This window comes from Mustela nivalis, assembly GCF_964662115.1.
Source record: "Mustela nivalis genome assembly, chromosome: 13".
Classification (NCBI taxonomy): Eukaryota; Metazoa; Chordata; class Mammalia; order Carnivora; family Mustelidae; genus Mustela; species Mustela nivalis.
The window spans coordinates 85,311,298-85,323,371 of NC_139032.1; the positions used below are offsets into that span (position 1 = coordinate 85,311,298).

A 12,074-nucleotide genomic window follows, 5' to 3' on the forward strand; every position below is an offset into this window, starting at 1 on the left:
GGTCTTGAGGCCCGGGACAGCCTTGGGCTCCTGTGCCACCTCCGGGCTCATCATTTTCTACAGTAGCTGCTCCCACCCGCATCAGCCTTTTTGAATGAAGCCTGTCCAGCCCCTGTCCCTCTCCGGCTGTCTTAGCTTATTCCTTAGTCTCCCTCTGGGACCTTTTTGTGTTAAAAGCTCAGGCTCTGGTGTCTGTCGTTTGCTATCTAGATGAATGTGCATAAATTATTTCATCTTTGTGAGCCTCAGAGGGTTTATCTATAAAATGGAGTAGTGAAAACTATAAGTTTGGCAGAGGAGATATCGTCAGTAATATTGTAACAAGATTGTATGGTGACTAGCCCACCAGGGTGATGTATATTTGAGTGATGGGTAGAATGTGTCGAATTGTCTATCCCTGTGCTAGACACCTGAAACTAATATTACATTATATGTCAGCTATAGTAATAAGAAAATAAAAACAGACATGAAATTAATTTTAGTAATGACAAAAGAAATCACAGTTCTGCAGAGCTTAAAATATTATCTTCTTGACAGAGTGCTAAGAAGGAGCTGCTTCTGTTGCTGTCTGGAACAAGGGGGCTTAGAAACCTCTAAGCATATAAAAATATTTTGTTTTGGGGGACCTGGGTGGCTCAGTGGGTTAAGCCTCTGCCTTCCACTCGGGTCATGATCTCAGGGTCCTGGGATCGAGTCCCGCCTTGGGCTCTTTGCTCAGTGGGGAGCCTGCTTCCCACTTCTACCTGCCTCTCTGCCTACTTGGGGTGTCTCTCTCTGTCAAATAAATAAAAATATTTTGTTTTGTGAAGAAATTTGTCTTACATTCGAGTATACCTGATTAAACACTGCCCGGAGAACACTAAAAAATGGTTTTAAAGCTTAAACAAAATAAAGTAGGTGAAAGTACATTGTACACTACCTAGAAGTTAGGAAACAGCAGTACCTGGTAGTGAGTTCTCTTCCCGTCTTTTTTTATGTTGTAACCGCTGTAGTGCTGGCCACTTTGTAGATCCTCAGACAGGATTATTCAAAGTGTTGGCCTAAGATCATGGTAACAGTGCTTGGCCAGGCTGAGAGCACAGTGGCTAAGAGTCTGGGTCTTGGAGTCATGCAGATCCCATCTGAATCCTAGTCTTGTCATTTATTTACTATGTGACCTTGGATGAGTTAATTACCCTCTCTGAATCTCAGTTTTGCTTGCCTGTAAACTGGGGACAATAAAAGCCCTTTCTGGGGCCCCTGGCTGACTGAGTCAGTGGAACATGTGACTCTTGGGGTCATGAATTTGAGCCCCACACTGGGAGTAGAAATGATTGAAATAAAAAATGATAGCCCTTCCCAATGGGTGCCATCGTTCAAGAGCACAGACATGCTGTAAAGAAAGTATTTTTAGCCTAGTGCCTGGCACACAGTCAGCAGGCTGTTCACTACTATTATTGTTGTTGTTTTATTACTATTATTCTCCGGCTGGGGATGATATTGAGCTTGTCTGGAAGGACCCTGCTTGCCTTGTAAAATGAGGAGGAGCCGCGAGGCCCCTGGTCGCTTAGCTCAGTCTGTTCCTGCCGTGTTTTCTTCCTGTCTGGTGAGAGCCGGGGCCACACGATGCAGGTCTCAGCCTCCCGAGATGAGTCCCAGGTGTTAGGTGGCCAGGGTTGGCCCCTCGGTGTCCGACCAGCCAGTCGTGAGTGCTCCTGATGTGTAGCCTCAGAGACTGCTTTTTTGTTTTTAAAGATTTTTTAATTTATTTGACAGAGAGAGAGATCACAAGCAGGCAGAGAGGCAGGCAGAGAGAGAGGAGGAAGCAGGCTCCCCGCTGAGCAGAGAGCCCGATGCAGGGCTCGATCCCAGGACCCCGAGATCATGACCTGAGCTGAAGGCAGAGGCTTAACCCACTGAGCCATCCAGGTGCCCCTCAGAGACTGCCTTTTTTTTTTTTTTTTTTAAAAGAGTCTATCCATTCATTTGACAGATCACAAGTAGGGCAGAGAGAGAGAGGAGGAAGCAGGCTCCCTGCGGAGCAGAGAGCCCAATGCGGGGCTCGATCCCAGGACCTGGGATCATGACCTGAGCCGAAGGCAGAGGCTTTAACCCACTGAGCCACCCAGGCGCCCCAAGACTGCTTTTTGTCAGGGGCATGGAAAACATGTGGGATGCTTCACGTGTGCTACCCGTTCGTTTCTCCCTCTCCTGAGTTCTCTCCTGCCTGCACAGCTCGCTGGCCGGCTCTACCTCCCCTGCTCCGTCTGTGCGCACCTCTCGCCGGCCACACCCCACTTCCAGAGACGGCCTGCAGCTGAACCCTTCTGCTTTGGAATGCCTTTTTCTGTCTTTTCCCTCTCTTTTCTTTCCTTCTTCCTCTCCTTCCTCCCCTCCCTTTTCCCTCTCCCCTTTCTCTTGCTCCCTCCCCTTCTGTCTTTCTGGAACCCGAGTTTGCACTGGTCATTTGTTTTTTCTGCGCGTGAGCCCCCATCTGCTCCCGGCCCGCCTCCCCCACAGCTGTTTCCTGTCTCCTGCCTCACCACATTGTCATGTCCACTCCGTCCCTGTGGGGCCAAGAGCGTCCTACCCCTTCAGAACTGCCTCTCAGCCTCAGCCTCTTCACACCCCCTCCGAACACTTGGAGAAGGAAAACCACTGCAGTCACGCAGTCTCCAGAGGCAGGTCTTACTTAATAGTGTTTTTATATCAAGCCAGACATGGGCCTCTGCTTCTCTTTGCTCACAGAATGGGAGAACTGGGAGGAACTTACAGACCATCTGGTGCCACTGCATTTTACAGACAGGACACCAAGCCTCCACAGAGGATAGGACTGGCCTGGAGTCTCGAAGGGGTTTCAGGCACAGCTGAGATTAGAACCCAGCACTCCTGACTTCGAGAGTCCCCATGAACGCACGACATGGCCTGCGCGAACTGCATGTGTCTTTCTCTGCCTTTTTTGAATTTATGTCGTTCCATCTGTAACCTGAGTCCTTCTAACAGCTGTGGCCGGACCTATCTAGCTGCTTAGTGACAAGCCCCAGCTCCCTTTGGGGGGATGGAGAATATAGGTGGGGACAGACCTTATGTAAGGGGGGCATAAAGAATCTGGGGCAGTCATGTGCGGGTCGTCACCCCTTCAGTCTCCCTGCGTGTCCTGGGGTGACCTTGTTCTGTGGTTCTCAGCTGTCTGTCTTGGCTCCCCATCTCACCCTGGCCCCACTGATGGGGCTTCTCGGCTTGTCTTCCATTCTCCTGCCCTGACTCCTCCTTTTCAATGAGTACACCTTATATTTTATTTTTTGAGAGAGAGAAAGTGAGAGAGAGCACAAGCAAACATGGTGGGGGGCGGAGGGACAGAGGGAGAGAGAGAGAATTTCAAGCAGGCTGCACGCTCAGTGTAGAGCCTGACATGGATCTTGATGTCACGACTCTGAGGTTATGAGCTGAGTTGAAATACTTGACGGAATGAGTCACCCAGGCACCCCAGTAAACCTTATATTTTAGTGTCTTTGTACATTGTATTGTATATATTTAGTGCCTTTGTACATTGGTGAGAACTCTCTTGACCAAAATGGTGGCTGCATGCATCTCTTGGGCACTTGAAATCTGGCTAGTCCGAACTGAAGTGTGCCATACGTGTAAAAACCAGACCAGATTTCAAAGAAAGGGTCAAGCTATCTCATCATAATTTGTCATATTTTATATTGATTACAGGTCAGAAAGTATTTTGGATGTATTGAGTTAAACAAAATAAATTGTTATTTTCACCTGTTTTCCCCCACCTCCCCCCACACCCTCCTCTTTAATGTGGCATTAGAACATTTAAAATACATGGTTTGTGTGACATTTCTGTTGACCAGTGCTGGGCTGTAGCTTGTAGGCCTTCCTCAACTAGAAATCACGAGAAAGTCAAGCTTAATGCCTGAAGGTCCATTGTAGGTAATGAAGGTACCAACCTGCTGAGAAAGAAGAAAGCTGCTCAGATCATCTTCTGTGTTCCGTGGTTCAGACAAGGAACCTCCCGTACCACCTGTTTCTCTTTGTAATTCAAATTCCTGCAGGCTTTCTCTTCTCTTTGCTATAATGATGGCTGTTGGCTTGAGATACATATTACTGAGCTTCTAATACTCTTTTTTTTCTTTTTAAAGGTTTATTTATTTATTTGAGAGAGAAAGAGAGAGGGAGTTCCTGTGAATGGAGGAGAGGGGCCCAGGGAGAGACAGAACATCTCAAGCAGACTTCGCACCCTGCACGGAGCCTGACACAGCTCCATCTCATGACCCTGAGATCATGACCTGAGCTGAAGTCAAGAGTCAGCAGCTTAACCAGCTGACTGGTTTTTTTCTTTTTAAAATCTCAAATGAGGGGCGCCTGGGTGGCTCGGTGGGTTAAAGCCTCTGCCTTTGGCTCAGGTCATGATCCCAGGGTCCTGGGATTGAGCCCTGCATCGGGTTCTCTGCTTAGCAGGGAGCCTGCTTCCTTCTCTCTCTCTGCCTGTTTCTCTGCCTACTTGTGATCTCTGTCTGTCAAATAAATAAATAAAATCTTAAAAAAAAAATAAAATCTCAAATGGAATGTTGCATTTTACTAATTACCTTTCAATATCTGAGAGGATTATATCACATTTTTTTCTTTGATTTATTGATGTGCTGTTATTATGTTAATAGTCTTCAAAATATTAGCTTGTTCTTGTATTTCTTAGACACACCTTCTAGATCATGTGGGGCTCATTCTATCCCCCCTTGTTCTGTATTTGTTGGGTGTCAGGGTTTGGGGCTGCTCCCCGTTACTTTTTGTGCTCTTAAATAAATTATTTAGCATGAGAATTTGGTGTTCCTTTAAAGTCTGAGAGGACTCACTGGTAAAATCATGTGGCCCCGGACTGTCTGAGTTAACTTTTCCAGTTTCCGACGTGGTATTTAACATACTCACCAGACACAGAAAAGTTTTAGTTGGCCAGTAAATGGAAGGCAGTGCGAAGTCTAGGTCCGAGCCTATGTCTTCCCGTGAAGCAGGTACTTCCAGAAATTTCATTTCGCTTTCCCAGCAGTGTTCAGGGTGACCCCGTGGCACATGAGGATCAAGATCAGGAAGGATCTGTTTGTGCCGAAAAACGTGATTCCCGAACTCAGACTGCTGTGGGAATGGTGAGCAGTAGAGGAGATGGAAAACCAAAGCAGAGTGAAAGGACAAGCTAAAATTTCCATCTAGAACTCAGAGGGAAACCCACAGGGGACAATGAGGATGACTTGTTTCTAGGAGGTGTCCTGCATGTCGCAGGAACTCTGCAAATGGAGGGACGGGAAGATGTGAGGACGGCGGCAGGCTCTGGAGTCACAGACGTGGCAGAAGATCGATTTTCGGGACAGCAGGTGGTGTGTGTGCACGTGTGTGTGCCCCTGCGTCATGGCTGCCGCCCTCTAGACAGGGACCTTCTGTGGCTCAGAGGCCAGGCTTGGGAGACCGACATACCTGGCTTTGAGTCTTGCCTCTCACACTGACCATATGTGAGGATTGGAGCAAATTGCCTAATGCTTCCAACTAGGCTTCCCTTTCTTCATCTGCAAAATGGGGCCGTAATGGTACTTACCTCCCGGGCTTGTGAGGATTCACAGTGGACAAGCAGATGGACGGTGTGGCGTATGTGGCGCTTAGTAAAGCACTCAGTAAATATTAGTTGTTCTTATTGTCCAAGTCTAAATTCCGGTGTTCTCTGGGTTTTAGGCTAATGGATGGTTTACATTTTCTTCTAAGCTTTCTGTGTTGTCTAGGTTTTCTGTCATGAACATCTACTCGGTCCCTAATCAAAAAAGCCAAAATGTACTGTTTTTTTAAAAGCGAACATCTGAATACTGTTACTTGGGAAAAGCATTTCCCGAGAATATGGAGAAAGGGAATTGAGCGTAGTCCCCAGCGTAAGAGCGGAAAAGGAGCGGGTGGCCCCGTGGGCCTTCTGTCGGTCTTGGGAATCCGTGTGAGCAGAGTTGCCAGTGGCTGCTTTCCATTCTGTTCACTGGGTCCCTTTCTCTGTCACGTGGACGGGGAACTGTTCGCAGGGTTGCAGTTGGCTGCTGCCCTGCGTTGACAGCTGGTTCTAATTGTGCAGAGCCGCCCAGTACTAGCCCTGGCGGGGGAATGTTTTTGGAAATTTGCATCATCTTCATGACCCTTAATCTACATGTGTCCAGAATAGACAGTAGTTTGAGGAGTTGATGAAACAGCGGTGGTTGGGAGTTGTTATTCTGTAGACGTTAGTAGGACTGCAAGCTGAGGAAGAATAACCTGCTGGTACTTGTTCAGTGATCTCTGCCCACGAGACACACGCTCTGATGCCAAAGAAGGTGCCCATTTGTCCCCAGTGGTTCCTTCCTGCTCTTGTGGTTTGGCCAGCCAGGGTTCTGAAGCCTTCTGGAGGGCCCCGTGTTCATTTCTCCTGGGGCCCTGCCTCCCTCCCTCCTCCATACACACATCATCCCCTGCTGGTGTTTATTTCAAATTACTGAAGTGACTTGCCCTCCTGTGAGAAAACCATACCCCGCGTATGAGATTATAGCGCGGACTAGACTCTAGCCTAGCGGAAGAGTGAGTTTACGTCCGCTCTGCCACTCTCTCCTTCATGTTCTCAGGGCAATAAAACCTAACATGTGTGTGAGGCTTTGGGAGCTGCCTATACCCAGTCCCTCCACTGCCTTCCCACCCCACCCGGTAAGATAAACTCCAGTCGTTTCTTGCCCTCCAGGCTAGGCGATGACCAGCCCCCCCCCCCCCCAGCCTGCTTCCTTTGTTACCACCTCTCCTCCCGCTGCTCCACTGCTCCGCTGCTCGGCTCCAGCCCCCCGGGCCCGCCATGCTGTTCTCAGCCCAGCCTCTGCTTTGGTCTGCTCCTGCACACCGCCCACTCTGCTTGAGGCCGGGAGCCTGCTGGAGTCCCCCGTGAGGCCCATAGCTCTGGCCTGGCTTTAGCAAGGACAGGCTCATGCTGCCACTGTCACCGACTGTGTGTGGCCTGGGCACATTAATACACCTACTCACGATATTGCTTTTCGTTTAGAAGCTGAAGGTGGTAGCAGCCGCACCTGCTCTGAGGGTCCTGTAAGAATGACGTGAGATGGCGCGTGTCAAGTGTGACACAGTTTCTGGCACTAAGTTGGTATTCAGTAAATCTTGTTTTTGCTTATCTGGCTGGGCCTTGACCCCCATCCCTGGCCTAGTTGCGAGTCCTGCTGCCCAGGGACTGCTCTCCTGGGTGTTACCCCACCAGACTGCAGGGTCTCCCCTGGCCTGGATCACCTGCCCCTGCTCCCATCCGCTCTGTGCTGCCTTTCCCCCTGAGCATTATTTTATTTATTTAAGAAGCACATTGGAAGTACTTACAGTGTATCAGACATCATGCTAAGCAGTTGCAAATATCTCCTCACTTACCCCTTAAAATTTCTCTGGGAGAGGTGATATCCTGCCAGTTTTCAGAAGAGCAAGGTCAGGCCCTGGGAGTGGAAGTGACCTGCTCAGGGTCCCAGAGCCAGTGGCTGTAGGTCAGCCATGGTCCGTCTGCCTCCTCAACTGCTGGGCTCCGCAGTCTCTCTCTGTACAACTGTGCCCTGCCAGCTCACTCCTAAGACCAGCGCCAGCCCCACTGCTGGGCTCCAGGTCAGAAGCCCCCATGGAGGATCTGTCATCCCTGCCTCCAGCCCCAGAACCCCCACTTCCACGCCAGGAGCCTATGGATGTCACACACCTTGGCTACTGTGGCTTCCTGCAGGGTGACAAGGCCTGGCAGGCCCTGAAGGACATGGCAGCCACTCTGTTATTTGCCTGTTCTTAATCATGTCACCAGAGTCTAGGCCCTAAGATGCCTTACTCCTTAGACCCCACCCCTAGCTCCGGAACTGGCACTGTCCCCGCTGACTGCCTCAGTGGGTCATCTACTCCCTGGGATGTTTTTAGAGCTCCTTTGGCTACGTGTGATTGTCCCACCAGTTCTTCTGAAGATTGTTCTAGATATTAGAACAGGAGGAATGGGGAGAAACATGGAGGGTGGAAGAGGGAGTAAAAATGGTGATATGGGGCCCTTGGCCGGCAGCCGCCGGTCGTATTCTGTAAGGTCACATATAGGGACTTCTTAAAGTGGTGCATGTTCCACGGGGACGTGTTTCAAGAATGTGATTTGGAAAAGATTGCAGTCAGGATCAAGCACCTGTGTGGAAGGGCCATGTGTTAGCACCAATTTCCTGTGGCCTTGGTCCTGTAGTGTCTTCAGGGAGGACTTGGCCCACTCCCCCGGTCTGCTCTTCCAGGGCCTTACCTCACGGACCCCAGACACGGTCTGACCGCCAAACTCCTACACACAAAACTGGCAGCTCTTGGGGGCGTTCCTGGCAGTGTGGCCCCAAGAAGCTTGCAGGGAGAACCTAACGCAGTGGTGACTCTTGCTGTCACCTAGGAATGCTTGCATTAAGAAAAAGTTTTTGTATCAGTTAGAAATTGTTTCCAGTTTCTTTGTAATAAACATTGTTCTTCAACTCCCAGAATTAGTGTCTAATTGAATCTCACGTGTTACATTTTTTTTTGATTTTTTAAAAAATTTATTTATTTCACAGAGAGAGAGATCACAAGTAGGCAGAGAGACAGGCAGAGAGAGAGAGAAGAGGAAGCAGTCTCCCTGCTGAGCAGAGAGCCTGATGCGGGGCTCGATCCCAGGACCCTGGGATCACGACCCGAGCCGAAGGCAGAGGCTTTAACCCGCTGAGCCACCCAGGCGCCCCTCATGTGTTACATTTTTAAATTTAAGGCAGCTGGTCAGACTCCTTTGCGCTCTGGGCCTACTGACGCTGAGGTTCCTATGGGGTACCAATGAGCATGTGGCCGGGAGGCGGCTAAATATCCTGGTCTGGGGCTCAGGAGAGAACTCCAGGCTGGGCACAGACGTGCGGTGGAAGCCATGGCAGTAAAGGTGGGCTCCCGGGGAGGAGTATGGACATAGAACAGGGCAGAAGAAGACCATGGACAGATTTCGGTGGAAGTGGTGGATAGTGCCGGAACAGAAGAAAGCAACCAGAAAATGGGACTGGGCACGGCGATCGTGAGACAGTGAGAAGGCGGCCAGAGAATACGGTGCTGAAGGGCAGGGCCAGGGAGTGGGAAGGGGCGGGCGGCTGCCCAGCCAGGAGGCTGTCACCCGTGGAGGACCGAGCAGTGTCAGTGGAGAAGGGGGAGGGAAGGAGGTGGAGAAGGAAGCGGTACGGATTGTCTTTTCAGGAAATTCACTGGGAAGGAGAAGAAAGAGTAGGAGCCAGAGGAGCCCAGAGGCCTGGAAAAGATGTCTTTCATCGTAACTGCCCTCGCTGTTATCATCTTCCTGTTACTGCTCTCCACGGAGAGGAAGGGGGTGAAGGGGGGAGAGAGGGCTGGAGGGCAGGCTTCTGAGCAGGGGATGCGATGGGATCCAGTGCCCAGGAGGAGAGCAGGTCCCCTAAAGGAAAGGGTCTCTCTTCCCCTGAAGCTGAGGAAGGGAGAGGGCACAGGTGAATTTGCACATTTGGTAGCAGAGAGTTTTCTTCTCACAGCTTCTGTTTTGTCTCTGATGAAGCCAGGGACATGCATCCGCATGAAAGAAGAGAGGCCCCAGAGGAAGCTGGCAAAGGACACACAGGCTCATACTCCTCTGCTTTCACATCCCGTTGACCTCGGCAGAGAACTCAGAGCCGAGGACAGACTGGGCGAGATCAGGGCCCTGGCGCCCGGGGGAGGGGGCGTGTGGCAGCCCACTCACCAGGGCTGTGGGGCCACCAGCCTCAGCCCAGCCCCTTGGCTCCTTCTAGAACCAGCCCTGTCTCCTCTGGTCAATTTGAACTTAATTACACTCAGATCAGTTCCATAGCATAGACCTTTTTTAGGCATTAGTGACTGGAAGAGTTTTATTCTATTACTTCACATCTTCCAAACCCACTTCACACAGATGGAATCTCTTGTAATCCTATAAGGCCAAACACAGAAGAGGAACAGGGCCAAGGAGGTTGGGCCTAGGACTTGTTTTAGTGCAGATAGAATGGTCTTACTTCTTTTGACGTCCTGATAAATCTTTCTGCCCTGAATTTGGGAGTATGAGGAACGCTCCTACGCCATTCACTCAACAAATGCTGCCTGCCGTCCGCTGGGGGCCAGACTTGTGCCCTGCGTGTCACCTCCTCTGTCAGGCTTTCCCTCTTTCGGTCGCTGGCACCAGTCTGTGGAGTTGATTTCAGTGTCCCTGTTTGATGAGCGATGAAACCAGCAGCCCCAGAGGTTAACTTGCCTGGAGTCACCTGGGAATCATGTGGCCGGGCTGGGATTCAGACCGGGGTCTTCTGGCTCTTAAGGCCTTTGCTCCATCCATTTCATCAAAGAACCCCTCAAACATAATGTTTTACTCTGTTGAGGCTTTAATTTTAAATATTACGTGTCTCTCACTGCAAAAGGTTCTTTAGGGAATTGTCAAAATCCAAGAAGTGTACAAGCAATTTATGAATCAGGGTCTTGGAAATGTTCTAATCATATAAATGTAGGGCAGATGTATTAAGTTCTTGCTTTGGTTCCTGTGTGCATGACATCAGCAAAGTGAGAGAGAAACAGTAATCGATTTTATTAATAATTTATGATCCCAATGAGAGCGTTGTGTGAGGGAAGGAAGGGCTGTTTGGAGCTCGCGCTGAGTCTGACAGCAGTGGGACCCTCGGGAGGGGAGGGGAGATAACCTTTACTGAGGTCTTGTTCTGTACTGTGTGCTCTGAATGTCTTAATCTCATTTAATCGTCGTGTTGAGCTTCCTAGTTATTACAGTGTCATACCCGTTTTAAGATGTGAAAATTGAGATTCTGAGAAGACAGTGCCTGAGAAGATCACACAGCTGGTGTGTGGAGGCAGTCTGTCTAATTCTACATAAGATTACAGACTCTTAATTAACTGTGTACTTGTAATTAAAATGTGTGCATGTGTACACACACATACGTGTATAACTTTTGCTGGGTATTAAAGAATTTTGGGAAAAAAACAGAAGGAGCAACTATCAGCCAGTAACTGGGCGACAGCCATGCCCCCGTCCTTGATTGCCAGGTTAATGAATTCTTTTTTCGATCTTACTGTAGCCCATACCTTCCCAGGACTGGTTCTGGGATCCACAAGGAAGACTGCTCTTGTTCTCATAATTTAACTTGGAAAGGGCATCGATACCCATTTGCAGAAGCAATTGAGTGTATGTTCTAAAGGGGAGAGAGAAGTCAGTGTAACTGAGGCAGGTTGAATACACATTTTCAAAACAGGAAGAATCATGGTAAACAGGTAAATCCTACATCTTAAAGAGAGTTATGCTTACATTAGAAAAGAAATAAGGTCAAGGTATTCCTTCGAGAGGAAAAATCCTGAGCCCTTCCTCTTTGCTAACTGGAGACGGTGAGAGTGGCGTGAGACGACAGGAGGCGTGATGAGGCCGGCGCCTGACTGCCCCATCGGGGCTCTTGCTGAATGGCAGCCCTAGTTGGCGTCCTTGTCATTGCTGTTACTTAGGGTCTACACTGAAGGTGCGAAGGACTTGGCAGGGTCCGGGATGGCCGTGTCTTCCATGTGGGTGGCCCGGAGGAGGAATGGTGCATTTGCAGAAAGGGGGCGGTCTGGGGAGAAGCCGCGGGCACAGCCTTGGCTTCCTGGCCGAGAGCTCCCAGGTCCAAGAGCTCCCAGGTGCAGGCCATGGGGTCTTGTGTCGGGAGCTGCCCACTGCCTCCAGCCAGCCTTCGCACAGCACCCGCCTGTCTGAGGCTTATAGTTGGGTCCCGAGAAGCATTCGAAGGGCACTGTGCTTTGGGCACAGCTGCTCAGCCTGCAGGTTTTGTCTCTGGCCATTCCCACTGCCCTCCCAGACTTGCTAGTAGACCCCCGTTCCAGCTGGTGGGCAGTTGGCTCTCACTAATGACCTTATTAAAGTTCCAGGTGTGTGGCAAAAAAGTGCTGTTAATAATAATAGCAAGGCCTGATATGAATTAAAAAGGAGGGCTTATAACTCAGAAGTGGAGAGATTTAATCTGCCTCCTTTCTTCCATTCTTTGCCAGGGCCCCCATGCCAC

The 12,074-nt window shown here is 49.8% G+C and overlaps 1 protein-coding gene across 23 annotated transcripts in view; it reads left to right on the plus strand.

Moving 5' to 3' along the window:
• The window catches only part of RALGPS1 (Ral GEF with PH domain and SH3 binding motif 1), a 273,716-nt gene that overhangs the window by 87,932 nt on the left and 173,710 nt on the right, over positions 1-12,074 (plus strand). The gene's annotated exons all lie outside the window — the stretch shown is intronic.